This window comes from Lygodium microphyllum, chromosome 18, assembly GCF_053477565.2.
Source record: "Lygodium microphyllum isolate KBCC chromosome 18, Lygodium_microphyllum_v1.1.10, whole genome shotgun sequence".
Lineage (NCBI taxonomy): Eukaryota > Viridiplantae > Streptophyta > Polypodiopsida > Schizaeales > Lygodiaceae > Lygodium > Lygodium microphyllum.
This window is the reverse complement of record NC_141152.1, coordinates 96,969,567-96,992,555: the sequence shown is the minus strand read 5'-3', so window position 1 is coordinate 96,992,555 and position 22,989 is coordinate 96,969,567. Positions and strand designations below refer to the sequence as shown.

The 22,989-nt window shown below is 41.3% G+C and overlaps 1 pseudogene; it reads left to right on the top strand.

The window, feature by feature from the left end:
• Positions 1-7,075: 7,075 nt before the first annotated feature.
• On the top strand, positions 7,076-22,779 carry LOC148021171 (putative E3 ubiquitin-protein ligase BAH1-like 2; annotated as a pseudogene).
• Positions 22,780-22,989: the final 210 nt, after the last annotated feature.

The following is a 22,989-nucleotide window of genomic DNA, read 5'->3' as shown; positions in this document are numbered from 1 at the left end:
ATTTCATTTGGGGAATGTCAAGTGGTTGCAATTTCCCTGGCATTTTGACATGTTCGGCCTTAATGCGTTGACAAGACAAACATTCCGTGAAATATTTAAGAACGTCACCTTTGAGCCTATCCCAATAGTAGCTCTTCCTAACCGCATTAAGGGTCTTGGCATAGCCAGGATGTCCTGAAGGGGGAATCATGAGCTTCCCAAAGTATCTTTTGCTTGAGTGATTGGCTTGCCGGGATACATAATCTTGTCCTATAGTAGACAAGTCCACTATTGATAGAGAATTTTTGATACTTTGTTTGTAGCTTCGGGTCTTGATCTTTGATGGGGATCTCCCTTAGCAATTTCTGATAGGTTGGGTCATAGCATGCCTCTTCTTTAGCTAGCTCAATAATTGGGTTGTTTGGCATGGATACCTTTGTGGCTAGAGATCTTGCTGTTGATGGATATTGCAAAATCAGAGAATTTAGAAATGCCTTGCCGACTGAGTGCGTCGGCAACTATATTCTCCTTTCCAGGCCGGTATTTCAAAGTCATATTCTTCCACTACTTCAATCCATTGACGTTGCCTCATATTGAGCTCATTTTGGGTGAAAATCCATTTAAGACTCTTGTGGTCTGTCACTAAGGTGAACTTGTTACCCAGCAAGTAGTGTCTCCAAATTTTGAGAGCATGGGTGACAGCCAACACCTCCAGATCGTGGGTAGCATAGCTTCTTTCATGGCTCTTTAGTTTCCTTGAAGAGTATGCTACAGGATGACTTTCTTACATGAGTACACATCCTAAGGCAAGTGCGCTAGCATTAGTTATCACTTCAAATTTCTTACTAAGATCACAAAGTTTCAGAATGGGTAATGATACCAAACTTTGCTTTAGTTTGTCAAATCTCGTTTGTTTAGCAGGTGACTATACAATTGATACTTGCTTCCTTAGTAGATCAGTGAGAGGTGTTGCAATCAAAGTGTAGTTTTTGATAAAGACCCTGCACCATCTTGTCAATCCAAGAAAACTACTTATTTCTTTGATAGAGGTAGGTGTTGGCCACTCCAGAACGTCTCTGACCTTGGCCGGATCTACTGAAATTCCTTCCACTAATACAATGAATCCCAGATATTCAATCTGTTGCTTAAAAAATACACACTTCTTCTTCTTGGCATAAAGCTTGTGTGCTCTCATTGTTTTGAGGACAATGCAAAGCTGGGGTTCATGATCTATTTCCTACTTGGAGTAGACTAGGGTATCATCAAAGAAGACGAGTACAAAGTCATCAAGATAGGGCCTAAAAATATCCTGAATTAACCTGTTGAAGGTAGCAGGAGCATTTGTCAGCCTGAATGACATGACTAGGAATTCAAAGTGTCCATACCTTGTGCTGAATGCCGTCTTTATGATATCTTCTTCCTTGATCCTTATCTGATAATATCCAGACCTGAGATAAATCTGAGAGAAGATCTTCACACCTTGAAGACGGTCAAGAAGTTCATCTATTCTTGGAATGGGGTATTTGTTTTTAATGGTCGATTGATTCAACCCTCTGTAGTCAATGCATAGTCAAAGCATTCCATCTTTCTTTTTCTGGAATAGCACTGGTGCTCCCCATGGTGAGCTGCTAGGACAGATGTAGCCTTGGTCTAACAGTTGCTTGAGTTGCTCCTTCACCTCAATCGCTTCCAGGATGGACATCCTATATGGTCTCTTTGCGATTGGTGCAGCTCCTAGCGCCAGCTTCATTTCGTGATCGACTTCCCTTTGAGGAGTAAGTTTTGTCAGCTCTTCAGGAAATACATCTGCATATTCCTTTAACCATGAAGGTTCTTCCCTAGATTCCTGATTCTGATCTAGCTTATTTAGTTTAATCAAATAGATAGGTAGCCCCTTTCTAACTCCTTTTATTATCCGTGTTGCTTTGGCCAATTGAATTTTTGGCTTCCCAGCCTCTCCTTGAGTTGTGACTAGTTTCCCTTCAGAATTTCAAAAGGAGACTTGGCCTTTTACACAGTGAATGTGGGCATCATTGGAAATTAGCCAATCCATTCCGAGCAAACATTCGTGGACACCTATGTTCATTACCCTGAATCTGACCAAAGTCAAACTACCACCCAGTAGGAATTTCACCTTAGAAGTTTACCTGGTACAAGAGACCTCTCGACCATTTGCTAATTCCACAAGTAAGGTAGGTGCATCTTTTGTGGCTATTTCTAATCTTTTTTCACAGATTGGTGAAATGAAGGAATGTGTATTGCCACAATCAATCAAGGTTTTGAAGCTTTTACCTTGATAATCCGATGGTGTTTGGATCACCGAGAATTGGCGATTTGGGACTTTCTTGTGAAGAGCAGCATGAATTGTTGCCCTCTCAATATCAGCTTCCATGGATGTGTCTTCCTCATCTCCCAGCTCCTTGTTGGCAACACTGGAGGTTCTCCCTTTGGCCATGACGGTGGCTCCTTGACGTTGTCCTCTCCTACGCTTGGGACACTACCTTTTAAAATGACTAGGCCCGTTGCAATGGAAGCAACGGAGATTGCGACCATTACCTTGTGTAGGAACAAAGTTGTTGACAATGTTGGCCCTATCTTTCTTCATTTGTCCGTGATTTTGGCCGTGCACTCTCTTGGTCTAAGATCTAAGCATTCCCTTGTTCTGATCCCTATAAGACCAAGTCCTATTATTCCTTGGCTTGGACTGCACCTCCTGTATTATTGGTGTAGCTCAAATGAGCACATCTTGTAGATCCGTTGGACGCATTGATTCCAAGCGGGTGTTTATGGGTGGATCTAACCCAGCACAAAACTTTGACACTTGTTGTGTCATATCCATTTGTGGCGCGTACTTTAAGAGAGAGACGAACTTTGAATACTATGCATCTAAGGATAGTCCAAGCTGCTTTAATTCATAGAATTCATTCATCTTCTGCCTGTGGTAGGCAGGTGGCAGATATCTCCCTCGCACGGCTCTTTTAAGCTTCTCCCAAGTAATTGACCCTTTCGAGATCCCTTGGTCTCTGCACCATTGCTTCCACCAAAGTCTTGCTTCACCGATAAGCTTTAGTTTGGCGAGCATAGCTTGGTTAGCGGGTGCAGTACCTGCTGCCTCGAAGTAATCCTCCATGGATTCAATCCAGACTTTGACATCGGTTTGGAAGGGTCCTTCCCTTACCATAAAATTCAGGTGGCTTGATTTGTTTGAGAAGGAACTTCTTCTCTTGAATTACAGCCGTCTTTAGTGCAGGGGTCAAACTAGGAATCTGCACTTGAGGTTGCGTCTGGGCAATAAGACTCTTTATGTTAAAACTTACTAAACATTTCTCACATGCCACAGTTTTTTGCCAAGTGACCTAATAACTTAACTCCTTTACCAACACTTACAGCCATGACAGACAATTATAAAAATCTTATTCATTCATGTGGGCATAGCCCTTTCGAGTACATTTATTTTGGGAAGGTAGAACAAGCTGATACATCAGTTTGGGGAAAATAGGTTTGTGTTACATTCAGCTACGGGGTCTGAGTAATAATATGGAGTGGGGTCATGGATTTTGAGGAATTGATAGGTCATATGAAGATTGGGGTATCCCTTCCTTTGATACCCGTTTCTCTCATAACATCCCAACACCTTGATTCTGTCGGCAAGGATTATTCGAATTACTTCCTCGTACACATACTTATTTTGCTTGACCTTCCGACCACCGACATGTAGGGTTGCATTTGCATGAGCCCCGACAAAGATGAATAGCTTCACGATATTCAAATCCTCCATCCACTTGATTCTCTTCAAGTTGATGTGAAGGTACGCAAGTTAGTGGGCAGCTATGTAATAAATTCCTGATTCACCCGTCCATCTCCGTTCCACGTACAGGGGTGAAGGATTGTAGATGTGGTCTAGGATATTCATCATACCTAGCCTCCATTGATAATCCGAAGCACACATTGCAGTCATAAACACAACCTGGAACACTAAGAATTTGTTCCATGCTTCGTGACTCTGCAGCCCAAAATCCATAAGTAAGGAAATGTTCTTATCGGCAACATTGCTCTACTTCCCCTCATTAAGTTCCCTGTAAATATTGGATCTCGTTGGTTCACTCTGATACCAACTCTAACGTGTCCTCCTGTCCACTTGTAGGACACGTCTTAGCAGCCCATCAAAAAGAGAGTCTAGAAAGCACCACTTGGCACTCCCAAGGAATGTCATGGGGTTTGCGATCTAGGTCTTCTTGAGTCTGCCACGAAGTGGAAGCATTCTAGCCGTTCCCACTTAGGACCGACCTGAATCAAGGTTTTCCTAATGGTCAAGTTCCTAGAATGGTAGCTAGTGTCGAGCCCCAGACAAACTACTTTACGCAAAAACATCAAGATCGAAGCGGATTTATACTACACTTGGTTCAAGGAGAATGGAAAACGAGAGGGATGCGAAGCTCGATCTCTCTGCCCGTAAGGCATAGTCCCATTCCGTTCTCCTAAAATAGCATAAATTGGGACTCTAGCTCTATAGATTCTAGGTCTTTGTTACCTCACTCTCAATTTCCTTTGAGAAAAGTTCCCGGCCAATCAGGACCACCCTTTCGTAGGACGGACCTAGAGTCACGTCCACCGCACTTTCCTCGGGTTGCTTTAGTTATCTAATTACCTACCACATTTAGTTTGATAAGCAAAAACACTTCCTTAATTAGCCAATTAATCACCAGTTCCTTCACGTAACTTAGTCACTGACACAGAAAAACAATGTCAAGAAAGTTCATTTTCAACATTTGATCTTTATTTATCAGTCTTTGGAATACATTAAATAAAACCTGCCTGAAGGCTATTCCAGCAATCCACAAGGATTGCTATTCCAAGTTCCGCCTGTTGACTAGTATGCGGGCCTCGAGATTCCATCTCGAGTCACATCGACCTCTTCTGCAGGATCTGAAGACAAGGGATTTATGGCCAAAGCCTCCCCTAGCACCCAAGTATCCTCATGCTCCAAGTAGCACCCACGGAGAGACCTCTCGTGGATCGGTCCATGTACTCGGCACTGCTAACAACCCCCTTGGATAGGATCAAGCAGATAGTCAAAGGTAACTGATACTGCCTCTCCCTCCAGGCTTGCAACCTGAAGCATTAGTTATTTTTATGGCATTGGTTCCTTGAGAAAAGAAGTACAAACAGTGCTCGTAGTGTACAATCACGAGCATTCCAGTGGTTGTTTATATGGCCAACTGCTAAGGTGTGATTCCTTCTCCTCGAACACTTCCAACATTCGATCCTGGATCAATCGCGACTTGGCAAGATCCCAAGGGTTTCGTAAGCTGAGTTGCTTATTACCCTTTTTCCTTGGGTTAGGGTTTATACCCTGTTGACCCAAATTGTCACTACCTTAGGTTTCCTTATATTATGGTCAATAAATCCTGGACAACCCCATTGTCCTAACTTGGTTGGTCAATTGCTTTCTTGGAAATTCGTAGTTTCCCTAGCTTGGCAAATCAGCCCCAAGGAAGAGTGATGTGGCAGGATGACTACTCATCCTCTAGAAAATTAGACTTGTACTTAGAACTCACCAAACTTGGTCTAAGGGGTAGCAATACTATTTTGAGATTTAGACACAAGATCATACGACATTGCAGCTTGTTCCATGAGATAGGTGTCAGCACCTAACTTGTGGGATTATTTTTCTCATCACACGGTATTCCTTGGTCAAGAATACATTTGATCAAGATGTAGGGTTTGGGAGTCCTCTTGACCCAATCCAAATTCCTAACCCTACTAGGCCAAATAAACATTCTGGCCCTAGGGTTCCTAAATTCCTTGTGGAGACCTAGCATTTGGCCAACTGATCCTTAGGGTGAGAACCCTAGCTCATTCTTGCACGACTTTAAATAATCCTAACATTTCGTGGATGTGGGTAGGACCTTTAAGATTGGAAGTATTAAATAGGCATCCCAAGTGTGATACTAGGAAGTATTAAATAATCCTAACATTTCATGGATGTGGGTAGGACCTTTAATATTGGAAGTATTAAATCAGCATCCCAAGTGCGATACTAGGTAGAATTTTATCATAGCTTAACCCTACCTAGCACATTGAGGTGATCGTCATATGCTAACTAATCATACCCTTATGATTCTCATGTAAGCTACTCAAATATACACAATTTACTTAGTTGATCTAATCAACCCATGATTTAAGATGATCTTCCCTTTTAAAGATGCAAATACTTTCTTCTAAATTTGCAAGTACTTTCCCCTAAAAGATGTAAGTAACTACAAGATAGGTGAGATGCATCATTCCATGCGAATTATGCAAATTCAAGACCATAGACCTTTTTGCAACTATAGGATCTATAGTGATCTTTTCTTTTCCTTGTCTTATGCGATGATGATTTACATTCAGAACTATTCTTATAAACCCTACATTTAATGCATTGAATTCAAGCTTTAATATGAAGATGCATCCTTTCCCAAATTCAAACTTTGATAAAAGAACTCCATGCATGAGCGAATGCCATGAGTCCATAATTGATTTAACCCTTCCTTTAGCACTTAACCCAACCTAGAATGTCATTATCATTGCATGCAATTTGCAAAATTCTTAGATCCTTTTCATGCATTGCGACTGTTCGGATATCATTTAATGACTGTCTATGATTATCTTGTACATGAGCCACAACCAAGAATTTATTTCATAAGTGCATTATGTGACATAAGCCCTATCCTTTGCAAGATGCAACAAGGACGTGGTCTTAGCATGATATCATATTTTAAGTTGTGCATCATACGTTCAAAAAAAAATTGCAACTACCCTTAACCACGGAAGTGCAAGCATTTGCAAATACACGACATGCAACTAAACTTTGTAGGTTGAATGAGTATATAAATTTCCCAATGCATTTAAAATTCCCTACGAGAATTAAAACATGCTTAATGCGACTTTTCCATTCGGGTCTATTTTCGGAACCTGGGCATTCATTATCGGGGCGTTGTCCACTCTCATACTCTAGGTGGAAGCTCCCACATGTGCTCCTCTCGCATTTTGCTTAGGAGCCATTGACGCATCATATTTCGATTCAGAAAACTTCCCCTTGGCTCTCTTATGCGTTATGAGAACACTTCTGCCTGAGATTACTTCCCTGCACAGAAATTGGGCCTTGCAAGACACGGTTTTAAGAAAACCGGAGACATGGTGTGAACTAGGCCTAGGGAGGCTTCAATTAGAAGCTTCCAATAGAAGCTTTCAAGCTTCTGTATCACAAGGAGATGACGTGGATGGGGAAGTTGATGAGGATGACAACGATGAAGAAGAAAAAGAAGAAGAAGATGATGATGATGATGATGGCGGCGGGGAGGCAGTAGCCTAGTGGCATGGCGGCAACAAGTGGACGGCGGCGGGCAGCACGATCCCCACAGTGGGCAGCAGCAGCACGGCCAATCAATCCTCCCCCTCAAGCTTGGGGTGGGGGGGGTTTATATAGTGTGAAGGGGGAGGGGGTAGCCACACAAGTGGTGGGTTGCATGCCTCCTCCCCATGCCCCTCCACCACTCAAGCTCCACACATACTCCCTCTCCCCGCCATGCAACGGCTGAAGGGGAGGGAGTTTATTCATTTAAAAAATTACAAAAATTATCCCTTTTTTTTCCCATGAAGTGGTGTTCCCATGGTGGCTTGCAGTTTCAAGCCACGGATTCCTATATGCGATGCGGGGCTGGTGTTTGTTGATGCGCGAGGGTGGAGCACTTAGCCCAAGTTTTTTCCGTTGTGGGAGATTACTTTGAACCGCTTTTGTGCGAGGTCTAGAATCGTTAATATTTTGTTGCGAAAATATTACATCAAATGTGTGATGATGGTTGTAAAGTTATCAAATTGGTGGTAAATCATCATAGTAAGAAGACTAAATTAAGGTGTTGAGTGTTGAACATTGATATAAAATATTCTATATTGAACATATTGTGGAAGAGTTCTCTTTGAGTGCTTATCATTAAATCATTAGAATCTTTATTGTTGAGTAGTGAAATTCTTATAGTCAACTAGAAGAGTGGTTTTACTGAGTATTACATTGTTTATATAATGAAATAAATTTGAGAAAATGTAAAGAGCTTAAGGATGATCAAATCTCAAGTAAAACTACAAAAAAAGGTAGTTATTAAGGAGGCCATGTGTCAAAATAAAAATACTATAGAGATTCGAAATGCATTAGAACATAATGGACAATATCGGGATGCATTCATTCATATTGTTCATATATACAAAATGCTCTATTGAGCTTGAAGACTTTATTCAAGTCACACACACACACACACACACACACACACACACACACACATGCATATATGTGTGTGTTTTTGCATAGATGTGCATGTACATATGCATAATGACACAAAATTCAATTTGTCACCCTCAATCACCTAAGGAAGGGCTACCATAGAAATGTACAAACTTGCATATGAGGGGGTGTGGATAGATACATACATACATATATATATATACATATATATATATATATATATATACATACATATATATATATATATATATATATATACATATATATATGTACATACATATATATATATATATATACACATATATATATATATACAAAGTGCAAGCATGCATGCCTAATTTTTGTCATGTTATAATAAATACAAATTTATTCAAGGAAGACATAAAGAAAGAATTACAATTGAGAAATAGATCATATGTTTGACTTAATGTGTAAGTAGGCTCATGATTGATGGTTCAATTCTTAATTGTGTGTTCAAATATATATATTACAAGAGATAATGAAAAAATATTTCTTTTTTAGGTCCATAGTGGAAAGATATAGTGCCTATCGTGTGTCACTTAACTCGCCATTAACTCTACTTGGATTTATAACTAACCAGTCAAATTTTAGTTTTGGGATTTTTTTTTTAAATGTAGGGATAATTTTGAATATTTTTGGGATATTCCACTAGTATTGGGCATCTAACTAGACTTCTATGAGTCTGAGGCTAGTTGGGATTGTTGGGATATTCTACAGTCTTAGACTCATCCAACTAGGACCCAACTAGGACTTGATTGTGTAATCACATTCAATGCACACACTAGTGTTCTAAGAATTGGGTTTTTACTAATGAGCTATGAGGCTAGTCTTTGGATCCTAATTGGTTTGATATTTCTAACATAAATATAACCAATATGAACTCAAAAATATGAGTGTTGGTAGTACTCACAAAAGATAGAAGCCTAGTTTCAAGTGATTTGTTAAATATTAAGAAAGCCCTAAAATTATTAGAGAAAAATTTTCACATTTCCAAATATATGCTTGTTTAAGTTATGATATGATCAAGAAACCTTCAAAAGCTAAGGAAAAGCCTAGATCTTATCAAGGTTGAAGGTTATTGTATCATCTATGAAGAATGCTTTTCCTAAATACTAACCAGTAGGTCCAAATGTAAGTATAATTATGGTAACATTAGGTGCTTTGCACCTAAGCTATTGTGAGGTGCCTCCTCCAATAGACTCGAAGGAGTCCTCTAGTAGTTGACTAAAATTCATATACATGTACATCACCATCCCATCTCTCCATGGGAAACCTTGGACTTAGTTGAGCATGGGAATCTCAGTTCTACTTCACAGGGGAAGTGTGGACAAGTCACTCCTAATAGCAATCTAACGCCCACCTCTAAGAAAGACCACTTTGTAATCAATCAAAGACACGAGTGAGGTTAACACTGCACTTGGTTCAAAGAGAGTGAGAGACGGGGGAGGGTCACAATTTAATCAGATTAGACCCCCTAAAATAGTGTTAAACCTGGTAACTAATCCTACAGATATTGGGAGGGTCACGATTTAATCAGCTCTATCTAATGTTGGAAAGTTACGTGACTTATCGGGTCCACCTCGCCACAGGCTTCCAATCATTAGGATCAAACCCTCCCACTTTCCTCGATGGGTTTGCTTAGTTTTCTAATTAGCAAAGCATACTACCACATTGTTTGGACATATAAAATCAGTTTCCTTTTATTACTCCGTTAAATTGGGTTCGTTAAACTTGATCATTAGCACATAACAAAAAATTTGAAAATCATATACTTTATTTCACCAGCACTCCGCAAAGTGATACAAATAGTCTTTTCACAAAAAGACACTGTCCAACCAGCCTAGGATAGGACCTCCCAATCCCTTGGGATTGGGCTATATGTGATCACACTCCATCCACAGTCAATAGGGAATTTACTAGCTCTAGAGCCCCTCTAAGCTTCCCTGATCCTATGAAGACATCCTACATAACACGGGCACTTACCACTCAGCCCTTTTCCCTCTCATGTGCTCCAGTGATCAAAAAGTAAAAACACCTATCACCCTCAGGAGTATAGGACCCCTACCCACATGTGAGTTTTTTGTAAGGTGCCTACCCATTGGCTGTCCAGACATGCTTTTAACGGTCTATCGAGAAACAAATCTAAGCGTCGCTGCCCGATTCTCCCATGAAATGTTCCAAGTTTTGTTGCCTAGGGTTTCCCGAATCCGCCTCGCAATGGAACGTTCAAGACCAAACCTAGTAGGATTGACCTGAAATCTGGGCTCCTAGTGGCCAAGTTCACCTAACAGCATTCTAGCATCGGATCTTAGACATCCTACTTTATGTAGAGATACCCAAGCCAAAGCAGACCCATGCCACACTTGGTTCAAAGAGAATGGGAAACGAGAGGGATACACTGCTCAACCTCTCTACCCGTAGGGCATAGTCCCATTTTGGTCCCCTAAAACGACATGAATCGAGTTCTAACTTAGCAATACTTAAAGGTCGAATGACTGTAAAATCTTGTGAGAAGCCTCCCACTTCTCTAGGACCACCCTCCTGTAGGACAGACATGTCGGGGGTTGCGCCCACCTGCTTCCGTTAATGGCTTTAGTTTTCTAATTAGGTCCTACCACATTTATGTGTGACACATAAAGTCAGCTTCATTAATTAAGCCTTTTAGGGAACATGGTTCGTTTGCATAACTTATAGCACAGACACAAAAACAAAGCAAGCAATCTATTGACAAACAAATTCAAATAAGTTCCTTAACTTATCTTCAAGTTAATCTTTGTCTCCCGTCCATACAGAAGAAATTATGCATCCCTTCTCTCCAACAAAAGTATATCTTCTACCCTACAGAAGTAACTGGTCCAAATCTCATGGCACCACAAACTCAATCCTTTATCTAGAATAGAATCTCCCAACATACCTAGACATTGGGGGCCATTGAGGTCTTTAACTCCAATCTAGACCTAGCAAGGGGTGTCCAGAGCTCCAACTGACCCGCAAGCTTTCTAGGAGCAAAATATCATTCCCATGGTTGGCCTTTTCACCACTCGACCTTCGGCCTTTGGGTTAATCCATGATGCGATCACGGAGGTGATCCACCCATGCAAAATATCCTTCCTTAGTTAAATCCTTTAAGAATCAAGCACAAACAAGGCATTTAGCCCTAATATCATTTTCTAGGAAAACATTCCTTTATCCCCATGGCAAGTTGTCATCATAGACCCTTGCCATGTATTTACCATAAATCACAAGCACTTGGAACAATCATCCAAACAACAACTAACAACAAGTTGAATGTAAAATCATTTAGGATGTTATTCAATCAACCAACAAAACCAATTGCATTCTTCCCAAACAATGCAAGAATAGACGATATAATATTTCCATCGTATATTTGCTCTCCCCCTTGGGATCTAAGAGCAATACTATGCAAAAATGTTTCTTAACACTTCCTTCCTTCGGCTAGGGCATATGTTAAGGGTTCAAACACTATTCATGATGTAAGTTCTGTAGGTCACTTACCTTGATTGATAACCCAACCTTGAATTTGGATTGGCAAAAGTCATCCTTATCCGACGGATCTCAAGACATCTTAGTTTTAACCCTTATGATTAATTTCTTATACTAGCTCTTAGTCAAGTCATGAGGCAAATAAGAAATTATCCTCATATATCAAAATATGTTATAGGCATAATGTGTAAATACTTGATAAGATAAGTGCAAGATTATCTCAAGTAATTAGACTCCAATAGGCCTTGCCTTGAGCTAGAATCTAGTTCTTCAAACTAATTCCCTAATTGGGTCTCTCAGCACCTTATATACCCTGTCAGCATAACTAGATATTCCCATGCTAATCTGTGTCCTACCCATCTATCCCCACTCTTTTACATTCCATCCCGACCCCGAAGGTTTTTTCCCTCAAAAACAAAAAGAGAACCTATGGCTCACAGCGAAGGGGGGGGTTGTAGAGCACTACTCTACTCAGCATTACAAAGGAGAATATAGGTATGATGAAGTACAATCCCATGTGGAATTGGGGCATAGAATTGTGTATATGATGTATATGACATGTGCAAGTTGATAGCATATGAGTTTGACCTTCAATTCTTGACAATTAGGGGCTGACAAACAGTGGATAGCACGCTGTCCAAAATAGGCCTGCTAAAGAAAACTGGTCATAACTTCCTATGGGTAGCTTCGATTGAGGCATGTGACATGTCAAAATGAAGCTCATGAAACATAATTTGAAGCCATATAGCTGACACTTGACTATCATTAATGCAGGGTAAAAACTATTCTGAAATAGTATGTTGTCTATAAGTTGTCTGCATTTCAAACTAGGGTAAATTTAGCTACTGCTCAATTCAAATTGCATCCTTGAAGTAGGGAAAGAACTGCACTGGTGAAATGTTGATCTCAGGATAGGGCTTTTCCAAGACCATTTCATTCCCCGGGATCAAATGGATAACCTGCATAATAAGTATCAAGAGCACAAGGGTCATCCATACAAGCATGGGTCACCATACTACCACCGGGGTCAAAAGGGTAATTGTGATCCAATGCATCCATTGTATCATAGAAGTAATTCATGGTGTCATCGTCAAGCACTGATGGTGGCACAAGATCCTTACCGACCCATATGGTAGCATGCATTGACTTGTCCATAAACTCATTGGGAACTACTAGGTTAAATCGGATTGGAGTAGATGAGACTGCAATCAACACACCATTCAATGCATCAATCCCTAGGCATTTCATGTCCATGAGTTTCACATGCATGGATATTACTGGCCATTCAAAGTTAAGGGCCTTGGGCTGATGGGGAATCTGCTCATGAGCCTGCAGCAGTGAGATGCTCTCATCATGGCATCATTCTTGAGAAGTATCATGTGGCTCATAAGGATGCACATGTTGCTTATAGTAGTGATCAAGAGGCTGATGATATTTAGCACTCCATTGCTGATAATGATGTTTCTCCCCATGTACATACTCATATAAATTTGCATGATGTTGTCCATGTACATAATGCTATCTAGATGGTTATCCATGTATGTGACCACAGAATGCAGTTTATAAGAACATATATAGTCATCAAATGCATAAAAATATTCACACTCATCATATGCATGTTGACCATGAGTAGGCGCATGCACTTTCCTTTGCACATCAAACCCATGCCAATCGTCATAGTACTCATAATTTCTGTGAGAATGCCCATACATGCCTTGCTGACCAAAATGTCCATGGGTGCCATGCTGCCCATGCATTATATGTGGACCAAACTGATTATTAGGGCCTTGCTGCCCAAAATTCCCATGCTGCCCATGTGCACCTACATTAGGGCTTTGCTGCCCAAAATTTCCATGCTACCCATGTAATACATGCAAACCAAACTGAACATTGGGTCCTTACTACCTAAAAATGCCATGTGCATGCTGCCCATGTGCACCCTATACTATGCTGCCCAAAACTTGCATTTTGCCCTTGCATATGGCTTCCACTATGGGAGCTGTTGTCCCAAGGATGGGCTAGAAGGGTTCTTCACAAGTGATGGGAGAATGGGCTCATCATGTCGCATAGAGGGCTCACCCAGCTCATAATGCTATGGGGAAATCCACGGATGCCACCAAAACCTTGTGGGCTACACCCAGTCTCCAAGGTAGGAGGGGGGTTGGCCTCACGGGGAGGGACATGCTCCTTGGGCTGAGTCAAGGAGGGTGTGATGGCAGGGATGAGGGCGCCCATGCACTCGATGAGTAAGTCCATCTTGGCCATCATCTCAAAATGATGCTAATCTTGGCGGGTTTTCATCTCCCTATGGTGTTGTTCTAACTCTCGATGCCGGTGACAGGTCTCATGTTGGCATAGAGTATGGTTAAGCATAGCCAAGCGTTCCTTCTCAGGGATACCATCTTCAAACATGTCTTCATGATCCTATTGGGCTGAGCTAGGATCATTCATTGAGACATGGTATCCCTTATTTCACGATGGAAGTCCTCTTGGGCCTTTGCTTTTCCCTTGTGGCCTGCCATCCTAAGTGCAGTCCACTAGACCCTCTATTACAGAAATGGCAATATCTTGAGCTAGGAAGCTCTGATTGCCAAACTTTTTGATTCAAATTAAAGCTCTTGATCCCCTCTATGAGGCTATGTAAAAATATATCTAACAATAAATGTTCAAGGCTTTGCTGTAATTGACTTTTGTGGACTGACTGTGTAGGACTGCTGCATGTCCCACAGTACCTCCTCTGAGCACAAAATTGGGTGTATCTCCCAAACCTTAGGGCAGAATGGGAAGATTTTTGGCTCAAATTGAAGGGGATGATGCCCTCTTCAAATTGAGCTATGGGGTCAGTGCTCAATCACATAAGAAGGCTTTGCTGTAATTGACTTTTGTCAATAGTTCCCTAAGTCTGTATCCCTACAATACTTTGCAACTTCCATGCATCACTATGCGCAGGAACCATTGCCAATATGAACCAAATCCTTGCTGATTAGGGCTAATACATTGCCAACAAGAGCATAAACTTGTCAAACATGATCATCTCATGACCACATGAGTATCACTGCAAAATAGGGATACATAATTGCCAACATAGACAAGTTCATTGATATCTCAATGCTAGCATGAGCATATGAGTGCCACCATAAGTGTCATTGCCAAAAAAAAGTCAATGTGTCAATATCCTTTGCAATTATGATATAATCTATGAGGCATAACCATACCACATCCATAGATCAATTAGCATCAAAACACCTATCATGCACTCCCATGTCTAACACTGTCATTGTCAACATGTCAAATGAGCTAGTCTGAGGTTGACTACAGGTACGCTTGTTGTGATACATGTAGGATAGCACACTGGGATTCCAAGCTTGCACAATTGCATGCGATCATATGTTGTTTGGTCTGTACTCTGTCTGTACTCTAATCCAAATATATCATGCCTTGTTCATCACATTAGTATGTTCAATCTTGCCCGCATACATGATCTTTTGAAGGAAGTCAAGCATCCATATCTCCATATTAGCATTGAGCCAATTCTCTGTTTTTGAGTCTTGGACATGTTCAGGTCAAGCAATCAATTTTATTACAAATACTAGTAATTTGCACAAAAATCCCAAATTTTGCACATGGTCTTTTGTCTCAGTATGCTGTATTTGTCCTCTATATCATGCTAAGAATCCCCTCATACATGGGTTTTCATCCACCATATACAATACCGTATGTATATCTAATCTGCTACTAGCGATCCCAACTATGATGTTGGCACCATAGAAACAATAGGAACCAGAGCAGCAATAGCGGTTGTTGTTCAAGTTATTGAAGCTCAAGATATTCTTGAACTTTTACTAGCTACAACAACAGCTACATGCTGAGCTTGAGCATGAGTCTTATTTGCTGACAGTCCAGGAGTAGCTTTAGTTAGCCTCTTTTCTTGCCAGACCGGCCATAGCAACTCAATGGTTGCTTGACACTGGTGTGGTTGGAAAGATTAACTTGCTACTATATAGTTAGCCAAGAAATACATGAAGAGGATTGCATCAGAATTAGATACATCAGTAGCATCTACTGCTAAAGAGCCAGAGAGAGAGTTTATATTACTTCAAGGAATGCGATTTCCTTTTCGTGTCCATCAGCTTGTTGGAAGATTTGATCTAGAGAGCATGCACACTTTCAGAAAGCTCAAAGATTATATAGGTGCCCCAAGAGAAGGATCCAAATGTTTGGATCAAAGCATGAGGTGGTTGCAAAATTGCAAGACAACATGCCAACCTAAAGCTGCGATACTAATCATATGGCAAAAGGTCAAGGAGGACTCTGATTCGGACACAATTGATGGGGCCCAAGGTTTTGGATCATTGTTGCATTGCTTGCTTCACTACTTCCTTTCTTCTTGCTGTACCCTCTACATTGCTGCCTACTTTCCTTTGTAGAACCATTGATAAAGTTCTTACTCCTCTTGTGTTGCACAATCCTGTCCTTCAACATAGCAGCATATTTCCAGCCTATGAAACATAGCAATTGATTTCCAGCCTGCGTGTTGCTGAATAGTGGACAACCTTTCACAAGGAAATCTTGGAGTTGTTATGACTTTGAAAGAGTTATTTCTAGAGCCTGATAGACTTTAGTTCATCCTTGCTGACTTAGGAGATAGCAAAGCTATTGATGAAATTTTTTCCAACAATGCAATTGATGCAATCTTGCACTTTGCTGTTATTGCCTACATTGGAGAAAGCATAGAAGAACCTCTGCAGTACTACAAGAACATTACAGCAAGCATGTTGATACTTCTGGAGTCATGCACTTTGCTGCTATTGCAGAGCTGGGAGGTAGCAGCCGTCCTGGGATGCTTCAACATGCAAGCACAACACCTCCTGCAAATTCATCTTGTCTAAGGCCTGCAAAAGTATATTTTAAGGTTGAAGTATAAACATGTAGCCAATCACCTTGGCTGGTTGAGTTGATTGCCTTCCATTTAAATCTGAAGGATAGTGCACTTTCTGGTCAGGAGATGTCCCTTCGATGCTCATGTGATTTAGAAGGACTTAAGCCGACAATTTCTTGCTGGCTGTCTGACTTAGTCACTGTCGACATTGATCTCACTTGCTCTATATGTTTAGATTTGGTTTTTGACCCAGTGCCCCTCAGCTTTGGGCACATTTTCTACAATAGTTGTGCTTGTTATACATCTTCTGTTCCAATAGTAGAAGGACTGAAATCAATAGCTCAAACTGCAAAATGTCCACTATGCAGACAAGCAATAGTATACGAGGATGTTGTTCATCTATCAAAGCTAGGCTCCTATTGGAGGTCTTGGTATGCCCAACATTGAGGAGGCATAAGGCAAGGGCACACGTGCTTGCGATGGTGTCCAAGCTTCACTACAAGATATAGGCCTTATACCGAAGTTAAAAGCGATGAAAATGTAAATAATAAAATTTTTATCCGTCGTCGCAAAAAGCGTCGTTATTGACAATGCCATAGAACAGTCAGTATTAGCATCATTATCAGCGTCGCTATTTGTGATGCTAATACAAACGCAAATAACGACGCTGATAATGACACTCTGCGATGCTAATAACGATGCCAATAACGATGCATGCAGGTAAAATTGTGACGCTAATAGTGACGGTAACAGGAAAAAAAAATTGTGGCAGGGCAGCAAGTTGCCCTACCACATATAGCAATGTGTGCTTTATTTGGGCCATATAAAATAGTTTCTGCACTGTGTACAATGCTTCTGTAAACAAAAACAAAATGTACTTAAATCATAACACTGATACATGAAAAAAATACATGATCGCATAATGAAAGTGACTGGTATAATCATGGCAAGATATCACTACTACTTGACCTTGAAGCACTCCCTCCCTCTGGCCCAAGTCTAGAGTGTCGACCTCGTCTGCTTGAAAGCTGAAGTATCTGATCGCGCCAAAGTACATCTAATAGAGCAGCATGACGATGTCCGAGACAACTCCTGGTCTGCCATGTCTCTGAATCTTGCCATCTGATCTAGAGACATGCATGTGAAGATATCCTACAACTCCTCATCGCTCATCCCTCGACTCATCCTGATGATCTAAGTATCCAAAAAGGTCATCTGTATAGACAAAAAATGATGTTAGCATAATCAATTTAAATCATACAAAGCACGGTAATATAAATCTTTAAAAAATGATCTCACTTAAAATGCATATCTTAGGTACCCTTATAAGCGATTAGTCAACAAATTGAGAAAGTGGATGCTCCAAGTATGAAGTATGCTATAGTCCCATGTCAATCTCCCAATATATAACTCTGCATACATTAGAAGGTCGATAGACATGTCACCACAAAAGAATGAGTCCACCTCGTTCTCAAAGTATTCTTGGACTCCTGTATTTCCATCATTGTTAGCCAATGCTAGCTCCTCTACATGCTCCAAGCTTTCGGTGGCCTCCATCCCTTGCAATATTGTCCTCATCTATGCTCGGAACATTGCTTTAATCATATACTCTTGCACTTTGGGGAGCTGAAGGTATAACATATCACCATCGAGGTTGTCCAGGGGTTTGGATAGAAGATTACATGTTCACAAACACGTAAAAGAGAGATTAAACTATTGTGACATGTACCATGTCGTAATACAATTAACAAACAAATGAGTTCATGCACTTGTTCGCAATGGGCCGACAACAAAAAGGTGTCGTGCAAATCTGTCCATTTTTTTCGGAATCTATTTCAAGAAATCCTCATCGAACAGTTGCTCTAGCTCCTTCAAGTACCACTTTGAACCACTGCACATGGAATAGTATAATGGAGAAGCTACGGTAATCCATCATAATAATACTTTACAAGTTTCCAAAATACTCCATCTCATCTATAACCGTGTTTGGATCCATTGCTCATCATCAGCTCTCCTACTCGAACCTTGCCATGATACCACAGTCCATTGTGGAGTGCATTTTGTCAATATGCTCCATGCGAAAATGCCATCCACGCAACCATGCTGTACTATATATTTTGTATTGTACATTGAAACACCCAAATTAGTTGTCACATATAAAATATAGATACGACAAATCCAAAACACGTCATCACCTTTGGACTACATCCCCTCGAGAATTCCCACTCCTCAATTGAGACCTCTGCCCCTTTCCAAGACACTGCGGTCAAAGCTCCATGCAACCATCATGTTGACATGAACCACGACATCTCCTCCATGCCATCGGGATATCGAATCGGTCGATGGTGCCTACTATGTCAAAATTCAGATCGTGCTTCCTCTTGATCTTGCCTAGCGATCTGGTACCTGGCGAGCCGCGTCTCCATAGAGGCATGGTGCAACATACAAAAGTGATTCACCTTCTCCTCCATTGCAGCATCTATTCTTTTTTCTACCCCATTTCCAACCACCACATCTCCGGTTAGTCTATCATCGTCCTTCAGCCAACCATAGCATTTTGTTGTCTGGATCCACTATTGGTAGCCATTGTGAAATATGCACTAGTGTCTCAGACACCAACCAACCTTCAGCCATGCTACCTTCTGGCCGAGCTCGTTGTTGCACAAAGCCTTTCAGGGTTTTCATGAAGCGCTCCAAGAAGAACATCCATCGCGTATGGACAGGTCCAGCAATCTCCACTTCATCTATAAGATGCACAAGAAGATGGATTTGTATCATGAGCATGCTGGTGGGCAGGTATTTCTCAAAGAGATAGACCGTCTCCACTGCTCCCCACCTTGTGGATTCAATAGAAGACGTCTTAATCTCCTTCTGTGAGATCCATTGCCCTAAAGTCGACAACCTGTAAATGGCCCTGAGTATTTCTGGAGTAAGACATCTTGTGATCACGATCGGTAGTACAAACTGCCACAAATGAGAAAGCATTATGAACAATGGCTACACTCCAAATAGCAAAATGCGCATGCCAATTACAATCCATTCATAGTAAAAACCTGACATATCTTATGCCAGTCATGGAATTTTAGCCCTGATAATTGGTCATCTTTAGAAAATTCAGACCTGAGAGAACGTATCAATTTTTTTCCCATTAGGTTTTATGTTTTTTCTCTCTTTTTCTCTCTCCTCTCCCTCTCTCATTTTTTTCTCTCTCCTCTCCGTCTCTCATTTCCTTTTCTCTCTTTCTCTCCCTCTCTCATTTCCTCTCCCTCCTTCACCCTCTCTCTCTCTTTCTCTCTTTCCCTATTAGGTTTAATGTTTTTTCTCTCTTTTTCTCTCTCCTCTCCCTCTCTCATTTCCTTTTCTCTCTTCCTCTCCCTCTCTCATTTCCTCTCCCTCCCTCACCATCACCGTCACCCTCTCCCTCTCTTTCTCTCTTTCCCTATTATGTTTAACGTCTTTTCTCTCTTTTTCTCTCTCTTCTCCTTCTCTCATTTTTTCTCTCTCCTCTCCCTCTCTCATTTCCTTTTGCTCTCTTCCTCTCCCTCTCTCATTTCTTCTCCCTCCCTCACCCTCACCCTCTCTTTCTCTCTTTCCCTATTATGTTTAATGTTTTTTCCTCTCTTTTTCTCTCTCCTCTCCTTCTCTCATTTTTTCTCTCTCCTCTCCCTCTCTCATTCCCTTTTGCTCTCTTCCTCTCCCTCCCTCACCCTCTCCCTCTCTTTCTCTCTTTCCCTATTATGTTTAATGTTTTTCTCTCTCCTCTCCCTCTCTCATTTCCTTTTCTCTCTTCCTCTTCCTCTCTCATTTCCTCTCCCTCTCTTTCTCTTTTTCCCTATTATGTTTAATGTTTTTTCTCTCTTTTTTCTCTCCTCCCCCTCTCTCATTTCTTTTTCTCTCTACTCTCCCTCTCTCATTTCCTCTCCCTCTTTCCCTCACCCTCACCCTCTCATTCTCTCTTTCCCTATTATGTTTAATGTTTTTTCTCTCTCCTCTCCCTCTCTCATTTCCTTTTTTCTCTTCCTCTCCCTCTCTCATTTTCTCTCCCTCCCTTTCTCTCTTTCCCTATTATGTTTAATGTTTTTTCTCTCTTCCTCTCCCTCTCTCTTTCCCCATTGTGTTGAATGTTTCCCTCTCTTTCCTCTCCCTCTTCCTCTCCCTCTCTCATTTCCTCTCCCTCCCTCTCTCAAATCCACTCCCTCCTCTCTCTTTCTCTCTTCCTCCCTCTCCCTCTCTTTCTCTCTTTCCCTATTATGTTCAATGTTTCCCCCTCTCCCTCTCCCTCTCTTTCTCTTTCTCTCTCCATCTCCATCTCCATCTCCCTCTCCCTCTCCCTCTCCCTCTCCCTCTCTCATTTCCTCTCCCATTTCCTCCCTCTCTCTCCCTCTCCCTCTCTTTCTCTCTCATTTTCTCTCCCTCTTTCAATACACACGAATTATACAAAAAACAAGTAAAAGCGAGAGAAAACACAAAAGCAAAGAAAGAATGGACAATGCACTCACCATAAAGGCTCGAAGAAGGGTTTGACGGCTCCTCTTTGCGACGGCAGCTCCTCTTCGCCCTCTGTACACCTCCTCCTCTTCTTCGCGAAGGGCAGTGGCGGCGGTGGTGAGAAGCCTTCTTTCTCCCTCTTTCTCTCTTTCTCTCCCTCTCAAATGCAAGATGTTCGCTCTCCCTCTCGCTCTCCCTTTTGCTCTCTTTTGTGAATGCGTTCAAAATGATGCGCTTGGGTTTCGGCCTGCGTTTTTTTCATCTGGGTACTGTCGCTATTAGTGTCGCTAATAGTGATGCCGCTATTTCTCGTCTCTCAAATGGCCGTCGCTATACCCTCATATCCTTGTAGTGCTTGCTCGAAAGGTTTAGTGTCTTGCTTGGAAAGAGCTTACAATGGCCTCGTCTTTCACTAGCAAATATCTTTTGTCTTTAGTAATGTTTCGTCCGAAACTTCCCCCCCCCCCCCCCACCGCTTGAAAGTTCGCTCCTCGCATTCTACATCTCTCGAACCTGCCGTTGAAGCTGATGCTGATTGACTTGAGAGAGAATATTAGAGAGTTTGCATTGAGGGCCAGATTATATATACATGACAATTGAGGCTCTTGCAAATGGTGGTGTAGCAGCTGGCCTGCCACGAGATCTGTCCCTTTCTCTTGCTTCTCAAATGGTTCTTAGGGCTTCAAAGAATATCATATTGGGGAATATGGGAATTTTCCATAAGTTTAGGACATGTGGTCAAATCTTTGGATTTATCATAACTTGAACACTATAACTCGAAATGGAGTGTTATATACATCAATAGATTCCATTTTTTAAGCGCTTTCCAATGATAGGTCACATCATATGGTTTTGAGAAAATTATGGGCATCTTATGTGGGTGTCACCTTTTCAATATTCAAATAATGGGAATTGGGAGATTCCCAAACTCACTAATATTGTGTTAAAGATGGTGTTGGAAACAAAGAAACATCCTAGATAGCTCAAAGATGAGGTTGCATCACCTGCGCAAGCACCACTATAGCCGGAACACAAGCACATCCTCCTTCAACAATGGCGGGCATGTGATGCCTTCTATGGCTTTTCTTGGCTTCCTACATCATCTCAATATGTGAAAGCAATGCTGGAGACCAGTATTTTGCATACAGGTCTTGTTTGGAAATATGCGAGAAAACAGGCAGCATCAATGACAGTTGCTTTTCAAGATGTAGAGTTGGCTCATACTAATAATCTTTAGGAACTTGTGATTTGAGCTCTTCTCACTGATTGCATATTGCCACACTGCAGTGTCTACTGAGGTATGATTAAGAATTTATGGAGTACTGGTTTCACAGTCCAAGAAAGTGACATCCTGCCTCAGCACAGACCGAAGGTATTTGGCTCGTATCCTCACAGCTTGCCACTCACTCGCAATGCATCCAACAACTGACCTCTTCAAAATTGGCTTGGGGTTGAAAAATGAGCTGTCATCTTTGTCTTTTGGCCTCCAAATTCAGTCAAACCTCCTACCATAGCTCCCGTGTGTCTTCCAAGAAAGCTGCCATCTCTGCCTGTGTACCTGAAAAGTAGGGTTTATTGTTGGAAAAAGAGACTAGATTTGAGGGAAAGGAGAGAGAGAGGAAGGATCTAAAAACTAAGCTATGATACCAACTGTAATGAAGGAGACTTAGGAGAGAGAAGGAAAGAAGGGAGAGACTGTAGAGAGAGGAGAGAGAAAGAGGAAGAAGATCAAAGAAGAAGACAAAGAAAGATAAGAAAATAGAGAGAAAGAGGAGGGAAGCCATGAAAGTTGGAAGGAAGGAGAAAAGAGACTTGATTATTGATAAAACTGATCCCCTAA